Raw genomic sequence first — 19275 nt, 5'->3', positions numbered from 1 at the left:
TATTAAAAGAGAATTTCAGTCTTTAAATAAGAGTAATACAAAGTAATGAAATGAGGCAGAGAAGAGGATAATGCAGAATTAAATGTTATGGTAGAGGAACACTATATAATAAAGTAGGATAATTTATGTTTTAGGTAATAAAATTACAAAAGATGTATATTGACATTAAAAGCAGATTGGCACAAGCAAGGAAAACTTTCATGAATAAAAGAAATCTGTCATATCAAATATAAATCTAACAATGGAAAGGATTTTTTTATGGAGCATAGTGCCTTATGAGAGTGAAACATGCACAATAGTAGAAACAAACGGGCAAAAAAATATTTCCTTTGGAATGTCATGTTACCAGAGAATATTTAAAACTATAAAATTAAAAAGACAAAAGCTTAAATGAATAGGAAAAGAAGAAATTTTTTGAAAATTCTTATGAACAGACTAACTAGGTGAGTGGGCCATGTATTAATACATCCAATGTACAAGGTAAAAACATAGAGGAAGACCAAAGATAGGATGTATGAACCAGATGCTTGAGGATGCATGTTGTAGCAAATATGTTGAGGTTCAAAGGTTAGTAAAGAATAGAAAACAGCATCAAATCAGTCAACTGATGGATTGATGTCAATGGAAAAAGGATGTTAATTTGAGAATGACTATGTGCCTTTTAGAAATGACTTATTTCTCCTGTCAGATCACTTATATCTTTATCGTTGTGATATCTGACAAACATATATAACTTTACGGCTTAGAGAAAAATTAGTATTAAAAGAAAATTGAGAAAAAAAGATTCGAAGCATCGAGGTCATGTTCCAATCACTTTAAATTTTTTGAACCATATGACAAAATATGATAACACTTTAAAATTATAGATAACTAGCTCTCAAATTAATTAAACTCTGTAAGGCTAATATTATCAGTAATTCTTTGTACGAGCTAATAATCAGCAATTTACTCAGTGGAGTTTGTGATAGCACTTTGTTAATGACATACATCATAAAAGCTTAGAAAATCACTAAAAAGTATGTAACTGAAAAAATAACTCTACATTCCATCTACATTGTGTTTGTTCATTTAATGAGTAGTTTTTATAAAATTTTATATGCCTGTACATTCCTTATTGTAGGTAAAATTTGCAAGTTCTTGTAAGTAGTAAACTTTTATATTAATGTTACTGAAGAGTAACAAAAACGTTTCTTAATAAAATCCTCAATATTTTCTGCACTTTATACAAACTATAACTAAAATACTTTATAGAACCGAGGTAGCTGAAATTAATCAGAGTATTCTAAAATTACATGTAGTTAGATAGAATCAAATTAAAAAGTGAACAAATAAATAGATAAATTTTGTCAATATTATATTACATATTATATTTTTGTCATATTTTTATATTACACTTTTTTAAGATCAAATTGTTATATAACCTACCTAGCCGATTTTAAAAGGTTATAACCTTTTATCTGATTTTTATATACTATTTTGTAATAATAAAAAATGTAGCAAAATAACTTTATCAATAAAAGAACTTATTGTACCATCTTGTAAGATCGTGTAAAAACTGTTACTGTTGTAATTTATTGTAAACATCATGTAAAACCTTTTTTAAATACAATATCCAAAAATATAAAATGTGGATTCTTTATTTAAAAATAATAATAATGATTAAAAAATAAATGAATATAAGTGGCAGCTGTACTTTTTTGTAACAATGCTATGGAGAGATAAATAATATTAATTGGTTGTATGTTTGAATTCTATCTTTTTTGAGTCAAAAATGATCCTTAGGTAGTTGTGAAAAATTATGAAATATAAAAATCTAAGAAAAAATTCTGTAAGTGTTTAGGTCTCATTAGACTTCCACCTAAACTTGTCTTAAAATGAATGGTAATAATTTTCTTAATTAGTGGAGTTCTAGTAATATATTGTGGACTCTAGTATAACCTTTTAATATTTTGCAGTATCTTAAGGATAGCTATACTTTACAGAAGAATATTCAAATCAATTTCGAAATTAGCATTTAATATATTCCACCATCTAGAGTGTACATGTCATGAACGGTTAAGTCACATGATTTTCTTCCTAGTCTGATTGCTGTAAAGAGATTTTTGTCCACCATATTTTTTGAAAAATGTAGGATCAACTGTATCTACAGTGTATGGATGTTTATTTCTTGTTATATATATTTGTGTGATGTAATCAGATAATGCTTGGTTGGTGTGATGATTGATTGATAGGTTGAAAAAAATGTTCTAAAGTAACTATGGAGATTATCTGCTTCCATCGCTGTGTCCTTTCTGTAAAAACAATTGTTCAATTTTAATAGAATGATCTATAGAAAGATTATGTAAGGCATATGCTAAGGTTTTGTTCCTGTTTTGATAGCTACACCTTTCTGATATCAAAAGAGTGCTTTTAAAATTATTATTCATGATGTAATCTTCAACAAATAAGGTAAGTTTGTTGCTCAATAAAATGGCCATTACCTTCATACTGTATATATAAATTTACATCATTGTCATTGTCTATATATTGTAAAGCTGTGGACTTACAATTTATATTCTTCTTCACCAATAGACACTGTTTTAAATCCACAAGAATTGTTACATTGACTTTTTTTATGGTGAGAATAACTATGTTTTTCATTTTTTTTTTTTAATTTTTGAAAATATTTTTCACAGGGTGTTGTTATTTATTTATCTTTATCCCATTCTCTGAAAAAACTAAATATATATGCTACTGAGAGAAAAACAAATTCAACATATAACCTCAGTGATGATTTTCTGCAATAGTGATTTAGCACTTTTGGTATAGTTAAACCACTCTTTCATTACGTTCTCAGATAAAATATTCTTATTGTTTATATGAGGTGTATTAGTTTGTCATCATAGTGTTATTTTTTTACTATTTCTTGTATATTGAGACATCTTAACCCATCACATCAACTTAACTTATTAACTTAGACATCTTAACTTATTATTTAAATGAACCTTCTCCCACAAGTCTAAATTAATTGCACAAGTCTAAATTAATTAAAATAAATCTTTTATTCTGATAGTACATAACTTTTTTTTTTTGTTATTGATGAGTCGGAATGCCATTTACACATGCCCCATAAATGTGGTAGTGTCAGACTCGCACAGGTTTTGCTAGATGTTGTTAAGAGCGTATGTATACCTGCTGCACCTTGCCAACTAAAACTCCTATCTCACCACTTTTCCCCATCGGGAGAATAATGAAGCAGGTACCTTTAGGCTCAGGTGTTTGAGAGTTCTCGTGCATCACCACGCAAGCGCGAACAAACTATGGCTCCACAGGTGGCTGTCCGTTCCCCCCTCGCTCTCCGGTCCAATTCTACACCTAGCAGCTGGAATACTTAGGACTTTCTCAGGTAATTCTGTCCTTGCATTTGACTCCTTACTCCTAATAATACGGGCGACCATACAAGAGATGGAATCCCATGTTTCCTCATTGTAAAGCAATATCCTGTATTATATTCTCTGGTGTGAGAGGACCCAGATGTCTGTAATTATGCTGCAAGGGTTCCCAACGTAAACAGTTGAACACAACAGGTAGGGATTAAAAAAAGGAACTGCTCAGTATTTATCTGGATAATTCAAGAGAAACAATGGTAAAACCTTGATCATCACAAAATATACATTTAATTACTTGACAAAAATAGATTGGATTAAATTATGCTTTAAATTCTGTATAATTTTTAAGGTAAAACATAGTTTGATTAAGATGAATTGAAACCAAGTTTTTTTTTCAACTTTTTGATGATTGTGCTTAAAATATGGTACAACTTAGTTATTAATATTTAAAAACTCTATAGTCTGTTTGAAATAAAAATTTATCAAGAGCAAATCCAAAAAAGTTTTACAACCCTTTGGCAGCTTTTTTTGTTTCCTTTCTTTGTACATGTTTCCTTTGTTTTTTTTTATCTTTCTCAGTAGGTTTATCTTCTTGATAATGTTCTTCATTATTTAATGAAACATTATGCTCAGCTTCACTATTAGAGTACTGACTGAGCAGTATTATTATCTTCAGTATTATTTTATTTATAATTTAACTAGCGTTATGCTTTTCTTGAATAATCTTTTTATTAATTTGTTCACCTTTCATTGCCTCTAATGTGAGTATGGTTACACAGGACATTTTACCAGATGAAAACTTAACAATAATTTAGAAAAATCTATGCACAAAGGGGTTTATATGTACGTGTATTTTACAAATTACCTGAAAAATCTATAAATTGTAACGACACATAAGAGATTTTTCCGAATAAATAATAAGAAGCTTACACTTCAGAGGATTAGAATATTATTTTTACATGTTTTAAACATGGCCTAGCATGCAAAACATTTTCAAAACGCTAGAAAAAACCCAAACAATTGAAAGAAACAAACTCTCTTCATTAGCAAAAATGACATAGAAGGTTTTGCCTGCAAAGCAACGTTGTTGTTTACATATAAGCATAAGGGTTTAATGGCAAACCCTACTTCTTTTTCAGTTAAATTTCATTCAATTAAAACCAAATAAACATGGTCGAATTTATCTCATAATTGAGATATTAATGAAAAAAGTACTGTATAGAAAGTTTCATGCTACTCACTTTGAAATAACAACTTATTGAATTATCAAGCATGTAAAGGGATATAAATAATATCCAATTGTACAGGTGTTTGAAAAGATCCGCACCATGGCTGAGCTCACAATATTTATTCAATATGTCTTCTGTTGAATTACAGACAGGTCTGTAGGCAAAATTTCAGGTTGTTTAGCATCCTGTGGGCATGACATCTGTTCCTGTGGGCATGAAAATGTTGTTGAGTAGATGAGGCATACCACAAATCTTCACACTGCACACCCCTGACTTCAGATACCCAGCCAGTGTCATACAGCACTCATATAGTGTGGTGGGTCTTTGTTTTGGATGAACCACTCAGGATGCTCTAGAATGATATCTGATGTGAGCATCAGCCAATTTCTAAGCATTTGCAAATACTTTTTGCCATCCACATTTCCTTACAAGAAGGTACGGATCTATGATATGATCATTTGAGATGCCACATTATACCACTACTAAATATCAGACCCCTACTAAATGGAGGGATTGCACTGTGTGGGTTCTCCTTTGATTAACAGTGCAGATTCTGTCAGGTGACTTCACCTTTCAAATAAAAATTAGCTTCACTGAAAAACAGTATAGCAGATAAGAAGTACGCACTCTCCTCAATCTTGCCCAAAAACCACTCACAGATTTCCTTCTTATAAATAGGATCATAAGAATGTTAAGTTCTAGGCTAGTTGACCGGATTGAGCTCTTTGGACTGCTGTAGACTTTAGCAATTACTGTGTCATCAGTTTATGACTTACCCAATCGGAGAAAATTGACAACATCTCTTGTCCTCTTAAATTTGTCAAGTAATCTTTCCAAAGTGCTGCGTGGATACTGATTGCCATTCAGCATGCCCTCGATTAAACTCATAACATGATGTAAATAAACTTCAAGGCTATACAACAGGATGATTTCTTATATGTTCCTCCTGTAATAGCATCATTATCTGTAACAGATAAATCGAAACAGAAATATTAGAATTTCGCAGAATGGTGAGTACTTTTCGGACACTCTGTATAATGTAGTGTATGTTATTACTTTTTCAGTGTATAAAACTACATGATGCATCATACTGTTTTTTACAGTATTGTTAACACTAATGAAATAATTTGTGATTTTTTTTTAAATAACTTTATTTGCCTGGAGATATGTACGAATATATAAATGTATTTACTTTCAAATAGATGTTTTTGTTAAGGATATAATAATTATATGAGTTCGTGATTTTTTAGTCGAATTAGGATAATAACAATTTATCAATCACGACATCTAGAATAGACCGTGAGAAATGAACTTTAATCCTTGAATACTCAGTATACATAGACCTGTTATAGATTGTCTAGTTACTATTCTACACATTGTAGATATAAAGTTTAGTCATTATTATTAATACTACATGAACGAACACTGATATAAAAATCTTATTATGATATTTCTTTGGAAGCAAACTGACACACACACACTCACACACAGATTACGATCTGCAAGAAATGTAATAAAAATAATCTCTGTTTAAACTCATGAAGAGGTACTTAAGCAACGATATTATTTAAGCTGCAGTAAATGTATCAAAGAAGTTTCTCTATTAATTAAAACCAAGGAAACCATTGACCTGGTCGTACGAGAATCTTTAAAATTAAACAGCAACTCATCTCCAACTACTTGTTTTTTAAACTCATTACTCAAAGTTAAATTTTTTATTACTCATTTTTAAAAAAAATCTCATTAAATATATACATTTTTTAATCTGATCGGCACATAATACATTATATCGAGTGATTCAAAAAAATACTACACAACTTTAAAAGCAAATAAAAATATATTTGGATAATTTACAGATTTTATTGAGGTTTCATTTCATAGAAAAATAGATAAAGTTTTTCACCCAACATTCACTTTGGTTCGATATGGCTTCCATTTGTAATACGACATACATACCACCTGAAGTTGATTTCATTCCAGACTGAAGCCAGCAAGTCGGGTGTTACGTCAGCAACTGCGGCGTTAATTCGAAATCTTAGCTCATCAAGATCAGCAGCCAAAGGCGGTACATAAACCCGATCTTTATTGAAACCCCATAAGAAAACATCTAGTGGACTCAAATCTGGAGAGCGAGGTGGCTAGGCGATTGGACCAATTCACCGACCTGGGAATCGAGTATCAAAAAAAATTCAGACTTTTTGGTGGTATTGAGCTGGTGCTTCGTCTTGTTGGTAGTAATACCATCAATTTTGCTAATCATCGTCTGAGTGAGGAATTAGAAAATTTTGAAGCATGTCGAAATAAACGATACCATTTACGGTTGCTTCCTGGAAAAAGAACGGGCCGTACAGTCATTGCTTAGGACACAAAAAATATCACGAATGTGCTGCAAAGTTTCATGAGGGTTATCTTATATCTATCTTATATTCAGCAGTTATTGGTGTTCACGTTGCCACTGATGTGAAATGTTGACTCATCATTAAAAATTATATATTCCAAAAATGTATCGTCGTCTGTAATTCTCTCTATCAGTTCTACACAAAATGCAGCCTAGCAACTTCGTCATAATGTGTTGAACCACGATTAGTTTGTTCGGCTTGTAAGTGCAATCGTTTACGTATTACGCGCTAAATAATCGTTTGTGGAATGCCAGTCTCACGTGACGCACGTCGAGTTGATTTCTTCGGATTAGTGTAAAACTTCCTTTGAGTTGTTCCACAGCTATAGGAACGTATGGACGTCCTGGTGATTTTGTATGTTTAACAGAACAACCTTTTGTCTGACGAAGCTTTTATGCTAAGAGTAAATTGTATGCTTGGTAGGAAGTTCCCTATTGTACTCTTTAAAAATTACGTTGAACTGCAGTTTCTGACAGCAAATTGTAAAAACCAAAATGTACAACGAGCATGTTCCGCACAAGTAAATCTATCCATTTTTAACAACACTGGTAGCCGAATTCGGTCTATTGAACTACGTTAGTGAAAATTTGATGTGTTTTACTATGAAATGAGATCTCAATCAAGTCTATAAGTTATTTAAATATATCTTTATATGCTTTTAAATTTGTGAATTCCTTTGTGAATCGGTCATTGTAAAATCAGAAATTACTTCAGAAATGAGTAGATATGGTTACATGGATAAAAAATGAAACTACCCTACCAGGAGAGATCAAGCGAAACCGTGACTGATCAGAACGAAATAAAATAACCACCGATGCAATGATTTATTTTTTTAATAGAGGAATAACTAAAACTTATTGCCTTCCCGATGGAAGGCAATAAGTACTACTTACCGATGTGCCTTCCTTATAAGATCTAAATATCTAAATATTTAGATCTTTATAAGATCTAAATATTTTTCATGAATTAAAATTTTATTTGGCTATAACTCTGGAACCAATGAAAATAAGTACCATTTATGATATGTAGTTGAAAATCTCTCAATGAGGACTGATTACTACAATTAAGAAAAATTCCAAAATCCAAATTTTTTATATATTTGGGCTTTTTTGGACACTTTTGGTCCAGTTGATTGTAATCAAAAGGAGAGGTGCACAACTAGATGTTACAACAGTCCTAAATCCAAAATTTCAACATGCTACGGCTAATCGTAGCACAAACATCAAACATACAAACATACCCATACACCATCCTTTTTTATGGGAAAGATACTTTTAGAAAAGTTTTTCTTAAAATTTATTACCCTTCTAAAAATATATATATTCTGTTTTTTTTTTTTTTTTTTGTTTTTTGGCTCGAACTCTTTCATTTTTTATTAGTCGGAGAAGTCATGCAATAATTAGCAATCTTTTTTTTTTCTTTAGATATAAATCTAAAACAAAAACATTTTTTCAAATCATTCTTTTATACTTAATGAACGTTCATCTGATATTTCTTTCTTACGATTCTATGGAAAATACAGTAATTTAATCTGATAAATTTACCTCATAATAAAGCTGCCTTGTGGGTGAGAATATGGAATAGAAATTTATGTACCGTATAAAAACATGTCATGCCTGATCGGGGGTTTCGAATACGGGACTTCTGGTTGAAAGTGAGTCGTGACTACACAGCCAAAGAGATTAACCTGTACTTTAATCATCTAAAATTTTATCAGATTACATAAAATTCTGATGTAAAAATACAGAAATAAATAATAATTATGAAAAATAAATAAAAATGTGTTTTTTTATGTCGTTTATATAAGTTTATTTTTAAAGTATTTTTTATTTATTTAAAAGAAATTTATTGTGAAATCCGCTAAATAAAAATAAAAGTGATGCTTTAGTTATAACTCTATTAAAAAAAGAAATCATTGCAATCGGTGGATTTTTTTATTTAAAATGTAAGGTTTAAATACACTCAATATATTAAAGGCGTAGAATAAAATTGAGAATCCAAACGTTTTTTTAGTACATTATAAAAAAGATCATGGAATTTTAACAAACAATAAGGTAGTAAAATCATAAACTTCATATCATTTACAAAGTATAAATTAAGGTAAAACGAAAAAAAAAATGTTGAAAAAAGAGATGTCAAGATAATGTCATTCATGTAATAATGTCAATTAGATACTGAGAAGTATTACTGGTCAATAGTCAAAAGACGACGTGTTAGCTGTTATAATATCTTGTTAGGTATTATTCTGGTTAGGTTACTCGACGTGACGCCGGATTGTCTGTCTCCTAACAACGATGGTGGCATTTTCAGAATGAATATTGTACATATAAACTTTAAACACAATACAAGGGAATTGTATTGTGTATTAAAAAGAAGTAAAGACTCTTGACAAGTAAAATCATTTATGAATGAGAAAAAACCTATTATATTATTTTCACTCTAAACTGTTAATGGTTAGCTTATTAATTAAAAAAAAAAAAAAAAAAAAAAAAAAAAATAGTAAGTGTTGGGTATATTATGTAAAAAATTGTTTGGCTTCAGAAAGAGCTTGGGTTAAAGATAAATAATTCTAACACCTTTATATATATATATATATATATATATAGTTTCCACCGAGAAACTTTTAGGACATATTCTACTGGTGAAAATAATGAAAAACATTCATATAAACATATGTTTGGAAAAGCTTTGTTTTCGAGTTACGGCTAGCGAAATATTTCGTATGGATTTCAGCTCTTCTAATAAAATGAAGCCCTATTGTAATTTTTGGGACGTAAATTAAGGAGTAAAGTTGATTTTTTCTTATGTTAATTTGAGCTGGGAAATAGGACAAAACAGATCCCAGTACGTTAACTTCAGTAGTTTTTATGTTATCCGACGGAAAACACAAAATTTGGTTTAAAATAACTTTTTTTTAGGTTTGTAGTACAATAGCTTTGTTTAATGACTAATAATTGCAGAAGATTTAGTAACAAAACCTGTAGAGAATTTAATTCTGAGAAAATTAATACGATCAAATTAGTACGATCAATAAAAATTAAATAAAAACTTGTAATCAGTTTTGTATTGAAGCAAAATAGACAGAAAATCGTATTCTTTCTATACCCAATAAAAATTCTTTTTAAAAAAAAACCTTAATTAATGAAAATAATTTTAAAAGAAATACAACATTTATAAAACAATATTTTAAGCTATGTATATTAAATAATTTACACAGGTAAAACGAAATAATTATGTAAAAAACTAAATTGAAATGTATGTTACTTTAAAAATATTTAAAAAAATTTATTGTATAGGTTAGGAATAATAACAGCTGGTCAACAATGAAAATTGTGTACTTCGTTTGAATATTTTATCATAAATTATCATGCAGATAAAGGAATCACATCATAGATAAAAGCGTTTATCATATCGTAGTGCAAAATTTCCGTTTCAAATTTCAAACGAGGAATACGCCGATATAATTTTAGTTTATGGATTTTGCAAAGGAAATTTTGAAGCTGCTCGACGTGACTATCAGGAGAGATTTCCTGGAAGACAAATTCCAAATACAAAAACTCATCCTTCTGTGTATCAGCAATTTACAAACGAAAGGGTTGTTTCCAACGTGTTCGTTTTCTGTTCAACGCCAAGTAAATCATCGTATTAATGATGAACATCGTGTGTTTCAATGTAGCCCAGACACCAGTGCAAACCCACCTGGTTGGCCTAGTGGTGAATGTATCTTCCCAAATCGGTTGATTTAGAAGTCGAGAGTTCCAGCCTTCAAGTCCTAGTAAAGTCAGTTATTTTTACACGGATTTGAATACTAGATCGTGGATATCGGTGTTCTTTGGTGGTTGGGTTTCAATTAACCACACATCTCAGGAATGGTCGACCTGAGACTCATATATACACTCATATATATCATCCTCATTCATCCTGTGAAGTATTATCTGAACCTTAATTACCGGAGGCTATACAGGAAAAAGAAGAAGATCTAAGGCAAAAATAAGAAAAATAAACTTTTTAAAAAAGTTTCTGAATTTTGGGTCTGAGATGAATAAAAGATTGTAGAAATTTCTTGATATCTTTATATATCAAGTATAAAATTCAAAAACGTTTTTGAAGTACTTAACCAAGGAAGGTAGAACAAAAGAAAAAAAATATATATTTGAATTTTAAGAGGTCGGGTTAATTTTTTGAAAAAGTTTTTTTTTTATTATTTATATTTACATTGCAGGTAACAAATTCAGTTTAATAAAATCTTGTGTAAAATTCCTCTAAAGAAAATCGAAATTAGTTTTTCGCGATATCCCCCAACCCATTAACGAATTTTGAGGAAAAAAATGAATATGATCAATATTCCATATATAAAAATATTTGAGCCAAATTTGAAGAAAATCAGTCAATCCTGAGGTGAGGCCAAAAGCAGTTTGACACATACTTAAATACATACACACACAAATTTATATATATATATATATATATATATATATATATATATATATATATATAAGCTTTTTTTTTTAGTTTAGATAAACTGGTTGGACCGTAAACGCAAAGATTTGCAAAAAAGCCTGTTATCTCCATTTTTTAAATAATTTCCTCGTTTAATAAAGCTAATCTAGTCGTAAAAGTAAAACATTAGAATCCCGTTTTTTAACAAAAATATGAAAAAATGTAGAAAATTATGTAAATAATTTTAATACTGAAAATAATCTCACTTCTAGAATTCGACAATAAATATTATATTTTTAATTTAATTTTTCAAATAATTATCTTTAATTTTCACGCAAAATTATCTTGAATCTTATCCTGGCTTTATATATATATAACGTTATAAAAATCCATAACTAATTCATTTGACGAAAAAAAAAGAAAAAATATTTTTAAATCGTCAGTATAGAAATATTATGATTTTTCTTTTAAAAATTCTTTCCATTTAAGTGATTAGAAAAAAAATGTACAACAGAACTTTCTCTACAAAACAAAATAATAAAAAAATTCTCTATGATAATTAAGGCTATAGGAAATTACGAGATTAATACAGCTAATTAATTTTAAATTATTAATCTTTAATACTTATCATCTTTAATTTTGTTAATAAATGTCAGTAAGAATACAAATAATAAAACCGTAGATTAATAAAATAGCTTTGTGAATATCTCGTTTAATATAGTCAGAAATAGGAAAATTTTACAAACTATCATTATTCAAAATGTTTTTACCTTTTTACATTATTAAAATTTCCCCATTCAAGTCGAATTTTAAAAAATCTAGAAATTAGTTTTTAAATATTCACATGAAGATTACAGACACTAAAAATCAATTTGATACCTTTATTTATAACCGAGAAATTAAAAAAAAGCCGGGTTTAAAAAAATTAAAAATTCCTTTTAAAAATCCCTTTAAACTCGGAATTTCAATAAGTTTAGATATCAGCTTTTAGTTATTCACATGAAACTCGTCATCTCAAATCAGCTGTTTTCGAAGTAGAGAGTTTTAAGGTTCAAATCCTAGTAAAGGCAATTACTTTTGTACGGATTTGAATACTAGATCGTGGATACCGGTGTTCTTTGGTGGTCGGGTTTCAATTAATCATACATCTCGGGAATGGTCGATCTGAAACTGTACAAGACTACATACATATCATACCCTCATACATATCATACTCATTCATCCTCTGAAGAAATACCTTACGGTGGTTGCGGAAGGAAAAGAAAAAGAAAGTTATTCACATGAAGATTACAGACACCAAAAATCAAGTTGATATCTTCATTTGTTAGCGAGAAATGAAAAAATAAAAATAAAAATAGTAAATTTAATTGTTATTCCAATTTAAGCCTTTAAACTCAGAATTTCAAAAAAATTCTTGGTTTGTGTGCATTTAAAACGTAAGAACGTGAATATTAATTTTCATCAATTTATCTTCAGTAGTTTTTACTGGGAGTTGATGAATCAGTCAATCAGGACAAGTTGCTTTATAGATACAGATATATATATATATACGAGGGATATCTCTAAAGTAAAAACCGCTGGGAAATTTCTCTCCTGAAGGTTGACGAGCCTGTGTCGTTCATGGCCACACAAGTAATGTTCACAATGAATTGTTGTCTGTAAGTTGTCGCGTTGTAGTATCTTTGATTACGTGTGAGTTATTACGTTATAAAATGAATAAGAAAATCAATGTTGCCGCCGACTATAAAATACGTAGAATTATTCGTTTTTTAAATCATCAAAACGTTAAGCCGGTTGAAACTCATAGGCAGTTGGTTGCTGTGAACGGCGATAATGTAATGAATGAAAGAAACGTCCGAAAATGGTTTGAAAGGTTTAGAAATAAAAGAATTAATGTGCACTATGAAGAACGTTCGGGGAGGCCCTCGATAATCACCGACGACTTGTTGAAATGCGTCAATGATAAAATCAGAAAACATCGTCGCTCAACGATTTCAGACATGGCCCTGATGTTTCACGAGCTGTTATCGGTCGCATTGTTCATAACCATTTAGGCTTCAGAAAGGTTTGTGCACATCGGGTGCCGCACGTCTTAACGAAACGTCACAAAAAATCCGAATGGGATGTGCTTGAAATTTTTGATGCGCTACACAGAAAAAGGTAATTGATTTCCTCAAATCCATTATTACCGGCGATGAAACATGGATTTCGTATTACACGCCAGAGAGGAAACGGCAGTCAAGTGATTGGTATCATCCTGAATCACCAACCAGACCGACATTGGTCAAGTTACAGCCATTTTCTCGCAAACCGATTGCTACAGTTTTTGGGATCGGTGTGGCATACTGCTGATTGACTTCATGCCACGTGGAACGATTATAAATCCAGAAGTCTACTGCGAAACCCTACGTAATTTACGGCGCGCCATTCAAATTCGGCGACGTGGGCGGCTGACTGACGGCGGTAACGATGAACTTAAAAATGCTGTTAATCAGTAGCTAAATAGACTGGTGGCAGAAGAATACGACGAGGGTATACGTCTTAATTTATATGGCGATTGTATAGACAAGTAGTATAAGGTATGTAGTTTAACGGAAATAACAAATATTTATAAAGTTTTCAGAATAAAATTTTTTACAATGAAGCGATCTTTAGTTTAGAGATAACCTCTCATATACAGAGGTAGCTATATTTGGAGGTCTATTGTTTTTATAACGTAAGCACCTATTAAAAAGGATTTTGGAAAAATCCGTCTTAAAAGATGGTGAAAAGGAACCAAACTTTATAATAAAAATTCTAAATCTCAAGAACTACAGTCGTGAAAATTCGGTAAGTAAAGTTTTCTTTAAAAAAAAAGTTACACGTATTCTTCAAAAATATAATTTTGGGTGGAAAAGTTTTTCAACCCAAAATATGAAAGCCGAAGTCTATATGAAGCCGAATGTGTTACAATCGTGAAAATTAGTATTTAGACTTTTCTTTTAAAACAAAAAAGCATATGTTTCACCGTATTAGAAAACAAATTCAATTTAGAGGCAAAGGGGCGGAGCAAAATGTATAAAATTCTAAATCTCAACAATATGTATTAAATCATGATTGTATTCTAAAAAACTAGTCTTGTCTACTTTTTACTATCGATTTTATCGTTTAAATTCGATGGAAAATATTATTACTACGTTGCTCAATTAAAATTTTGACATTTTTTAAAAATATTTAATCAAAAATAATTCCCCCACCCATTAATATTCAGATGGAGGTGAACAATTAAGAATTTTACGATAAAATCATAACCAATTTAGTTTTAATTTTATTTTTACAATTTATTTTAAATTGAAGATAAAAAATATGTTCAAATTTTCCTATGTGTTTTAATAAATTTCTTATGAATGGGGGAAAATTTGATAATTTTTTTTCCAGACATCAATATTTTACCGTTATGATTAAATTGTATACTTTTTAAAAAAAATGTTCATTGCAGCAATTTCATTGTATCCAACTTGGAAAAATAGAGCAAAATCTACTAAAAAAAATTGAAAAAAAAATTATATCTACCTGTTAAGGTACTTAAGTTATGATCTTTTTCGTGTCCGAGAAGTTGAAAAAAATAAAGTTACAGGAAATGACATTCAAAGTTATAAAACCACATTTTTCTCACTTGATACCTTATCTAATTAGAATTCCCCTACTGCATATGTGATGCCTTCTGCTTCTTTTTTCTTCTCTTCCTTCTTTATCTGTTCCATTCGCAGCCTAGTCCTTCTTTCCTTTAATTTTAATGATCGCATTATAATAATTTTCTTTCTTCTTCTGTGATCGTATCTTCTTGCTAATATTCCGCTGATTTTCTCTGGGGATACAGAAGCCCTTTCCATACTACCTATTACTACTGTGTTACCAAAATTAAACCCACTCGTTGCCTTTGCCAGTTTTTCTTTTACTACCGATCGCGAAACACTTTTAGTTTTTTCCCACTTTTTCTATGAAATAAACTCTCATTGGCGTTTTGTGTTCTTCCTTTCAGAACCGATTTAATAAATTTTCATCAGTAAGTCTCTATTAAATTTTCCTTTCCCGTAAAAAAGGGTGGTGAGTAGGTTTGTTTGTTTGATGTATATGCTCACATTTGTATTTTAGCTGCTACTGGAGCAGAGCGGACGCGTGGTGCGCCGGTGGCTGCGCGCAGCGCACGGACGATTCATTCGTTAGAACGATTTATACTGTTCTATACGAACGATTTATCTAAAATTATATTTCTGTATTGGGGATAGAAAAAAGGAAAAAATTGAGGTTCCTGTGTTAAAAATTATAACTTAAGAAACACCTAAAAATGTTCAGGATTTTGACGCTTTTCGTTGTAAAAGTTTTTGTTGCTGTTAGTACGCTAAATTCGTGAACATTATTTAGTTACAATTGGCAAAAAAATTTAACAAAATAATTTGTAATGAAACATAAACCATGTAATATTTTCGCGGCGGGCCGTAGGCCTCCTTTTTCGTAGTTCATACTTATAAAATGCAAAAAACCGCATTATTTCCGGTCTTTTGTTTCTAAACGAAGTTACAGATTATGAAATCTACTAGAATACAAGTCATATTCAGTTGTCGGCCTCCGTGGCGCTAGTGGTAGCGTCTCGGCCTTTCATCCAGAGGTCCCGGGTTCGAATCCCGGTCAGGCATGGCATTTTCACCTACGCTACAAATCAGTCATTCTCTGGAGCCAATACCTAACGGTGGTTCCGTCGGTTAAAAAAAAAAAAAAAAAAAAATTATATTCAGGAGGACATGCATTTGCAAAAATACCAATAATTTTATTTTTAAGTAATGTAGAATTAAAAATAAATAAATACATACTTTCATTCAAAAGATTTTAACCTAAAAAAACAATTTAACCTAAAAACCAGATTCCTTAAAACCAAACCTTAGCCAAAATCAATTTTAACCTTAAAAAAAGTAGTTTTAAGCTTGTTTTGGCCGGGCTTTCCCCCTAAAACACCAACCTTAAAAATCTTTTAATTAATTTTAACAAAAATTTAATGTTTCTTTTGGAAATTTATTCTACGGACAAATCCGTAGAAATAAATAAATGGCCGTTAAAATAAATTTACTGGTTATATACTAATAGGTAATCTAAAATAATACTAGTAAGTTTCAAGTTTTATCAGGTCAGATTAGGGTAGGTATAAAGGTTGAAACATTTCACCCTGTCAACAAAAGAAAGAAAAAAAAAACAAAAAAGATTTGACACAAGACAGGCGACAAGGAACGATCTGATGAAATTGGTAAAGTGTCTTTTATATATATATATATATATATATAATAAAAGTGGTATAAAAATAATAACAATACTAATAAGAGAAGAAGAAAAAGGTAAAATGAAGAAGAATAAAAAAATTTGATCCTGATATTTTCATCCTTCGTTCTTCCTTATAGTATATCTCAAGAACGTGGAAGAGGACGTTTTGTTATTTTTATCATATAGTCGGATCTAATACTGGCTGTCAGCATACCAGATTACATACGCACTCACATACACGTGCATGCCGTAGTTATACTTACATAAGACACTAGGCTTGTTTAAAGAAAAAAAATGTATTAGTTGTAGAATTTATTAAAAGAAAAAAAGATGAATTAAACAGCAATATGACATCGGGAACTAGAAAGAAAGAGAGAGAGAAAAAAAACTCAAATTTAATTGGCTGTGAAGGTATAACGTGTTTACAATAATTTTTATCATATCTAATAATAAATATGCTTGTTTAGACGACTCTGCTATTGTGATACTGATTTGTAAACTGAAATATTATATAAGATAAGCCTTTATTAAAATATTTTACTTCTATACTGACCCTCGATTTCTAAAGATAAAAGGAATTCTAAATGCCCATTACTTAAATTTTTATTATTATTTATAGTATTACTTCTTACAAAATCTTAAATTTTCGGCTTATTGTCAATCCTACAACTTCTTTTGAGGCTTGAATTGAAAAAGAAATCTGATGAGAACACCACATAATTTCCTTGTACGCGTATTAAATTACATATACACAATTTTAAAAGTACATAAAATTTTATTTCATTAAAAACTTCTGATATTTTTCTGTCTTTTTTTAGTGTTATTGAATTATTTATTGTAATTTTTTTTTTAATAATCGGAGATTAATAATTAATCAATATATTTAAATAAAAAAAAAAGTTAAAAAAAAGAGAAGTCTGATTCGACCCATGTGCCTTCCTCTAAGATCCAAATATTTCATTAATTAAAATTTTATTTGGTTATAACTACGGAACCGATGAAAATAAATATATCACTTATGATATATCGTCGAAAAGCTCTCAATAAAGGCTTGTTCCTGCAGTTAAGAAAAATTTCAAAATCCAGATTTTTTTTTAATTTTGGGCTTTTTTGGATTCTTATGATCCAGTCGATTGCAATCAAAAGGGAGGAGGTGCACAACCAGATGTTACAACAGGCCTAAATCCAAAATTTCAAGATCCTTCGGCTAATCATTTTTGAGTTACCCGAGATACAACGCACGTACAGACATCACACTGAAACTTGTCAAAATGGATATTTCCGTTGAAATGTGAAAACCGAAATTTTTCACAATTACAATAGTTCCTTTATTTCGTAAAAGGAAATAAAAAAAAAACAATGCGTATTTTAACAGTTATTGAGCTAAAATTTTTTCTTGTTTAAAAATAAAGGGAATCTCCAAAAATGGTTAAAATGGTCCTAGAATGATTAGATGCCATTTTTATTACCACTTTTTTTAATGGTAATTTTTTAAATCATTATTAATAATTTCATTCTGAACTTTTTTTAAATAAATAAAACAAACGATAAATATTAAAAATTAAAAAAAAAGACTACAAGAAAAAATTACTGATAAACATTGCTGTTTAATATAGGAAAATTAAAGAGGGTGCGGGTGACAATTTTTTAGATAGTAAAATCTTTTTTTAATTTTTTAAATTTATTATATATGTATTAATCTTAAAAATTGGTCAAAAAATTTCATACGAAAAAACCAAAATTATGGTGAGAGACCCACTATGCATAAGCAAAGTAAAAATAAACAATAATGACATAGAACTAGTAGAAAACTTTAAATATTTGGGGGAAAACATCAGGCACAATCTCCAAGAAAATCCAAACTGGAATGAAGAATAAATAAACTCATCAAAGCCACAATAAAAACACAAAACATCTATAACAAAAAATGCATGTCCATAAACACAAAAATAAAGACATTATAACTCAGTTATCCAACCAGAAATACTTTACGGATGCGAAACCATATTTGGACCGTACCAGACAAGGTTTACCGACAAACTGGAAAACATTGAAAGACAGATTCTACGACGATGCATCGGGAAAAACATTAAAAAAGACGGGATTTGGTGAATTATTCCAAACGAAGAGATTTACAAAACTATCATCCCGATAACTAATAAATTTAGAAAGAAGAGAATTTCCTTTCTAGGACATATTTTCAGAACGGAAGAGACCAGACTTATCAGACGGATAATCGAACTTTTCTGGAACAAGAAAAGCAGACCGAACTGGTTATACGAAGTACAGAAAGACATGGAGGAATTAGACATAACCCGTGAAAACCTAAAAACGAAAACCGGAAACTATGAGAAATTAAAAAATAAAGAAACAAGATCAACCTATCAACCCCAAGAAATCAATAAGCCGGGTGTACTCTGAACAAGAAAGGGCAAGAAGATCTGAAACCCTTAGAAATTACTGGCAAAAAAGAAAAGCTGAAAAACAACAAATCAGCAAGAAAAGAAAGAACTTGCCAAAAAAAAAAAATGAACTAAAGTGATCTAT

The sequence above is a fragment of the Lycorma delicatula genome, chromosome 11 (assembly GCF_047948215.1).
Source record: "Lycorma delicatula isolate Av1 chromosome 11, ASM4794821v1, whole genome shotgun sequence".
Classification (NCBI taxonomy): domain Eukaryota; kingdom Metazoa; phylum Arthropoda; class Insecta; order Hemiptera; family Fulgoridae; genus Lycorma; species Lycorma delicatula.
Note: the sequence above shows the minus strand (reverse complement) of the source record.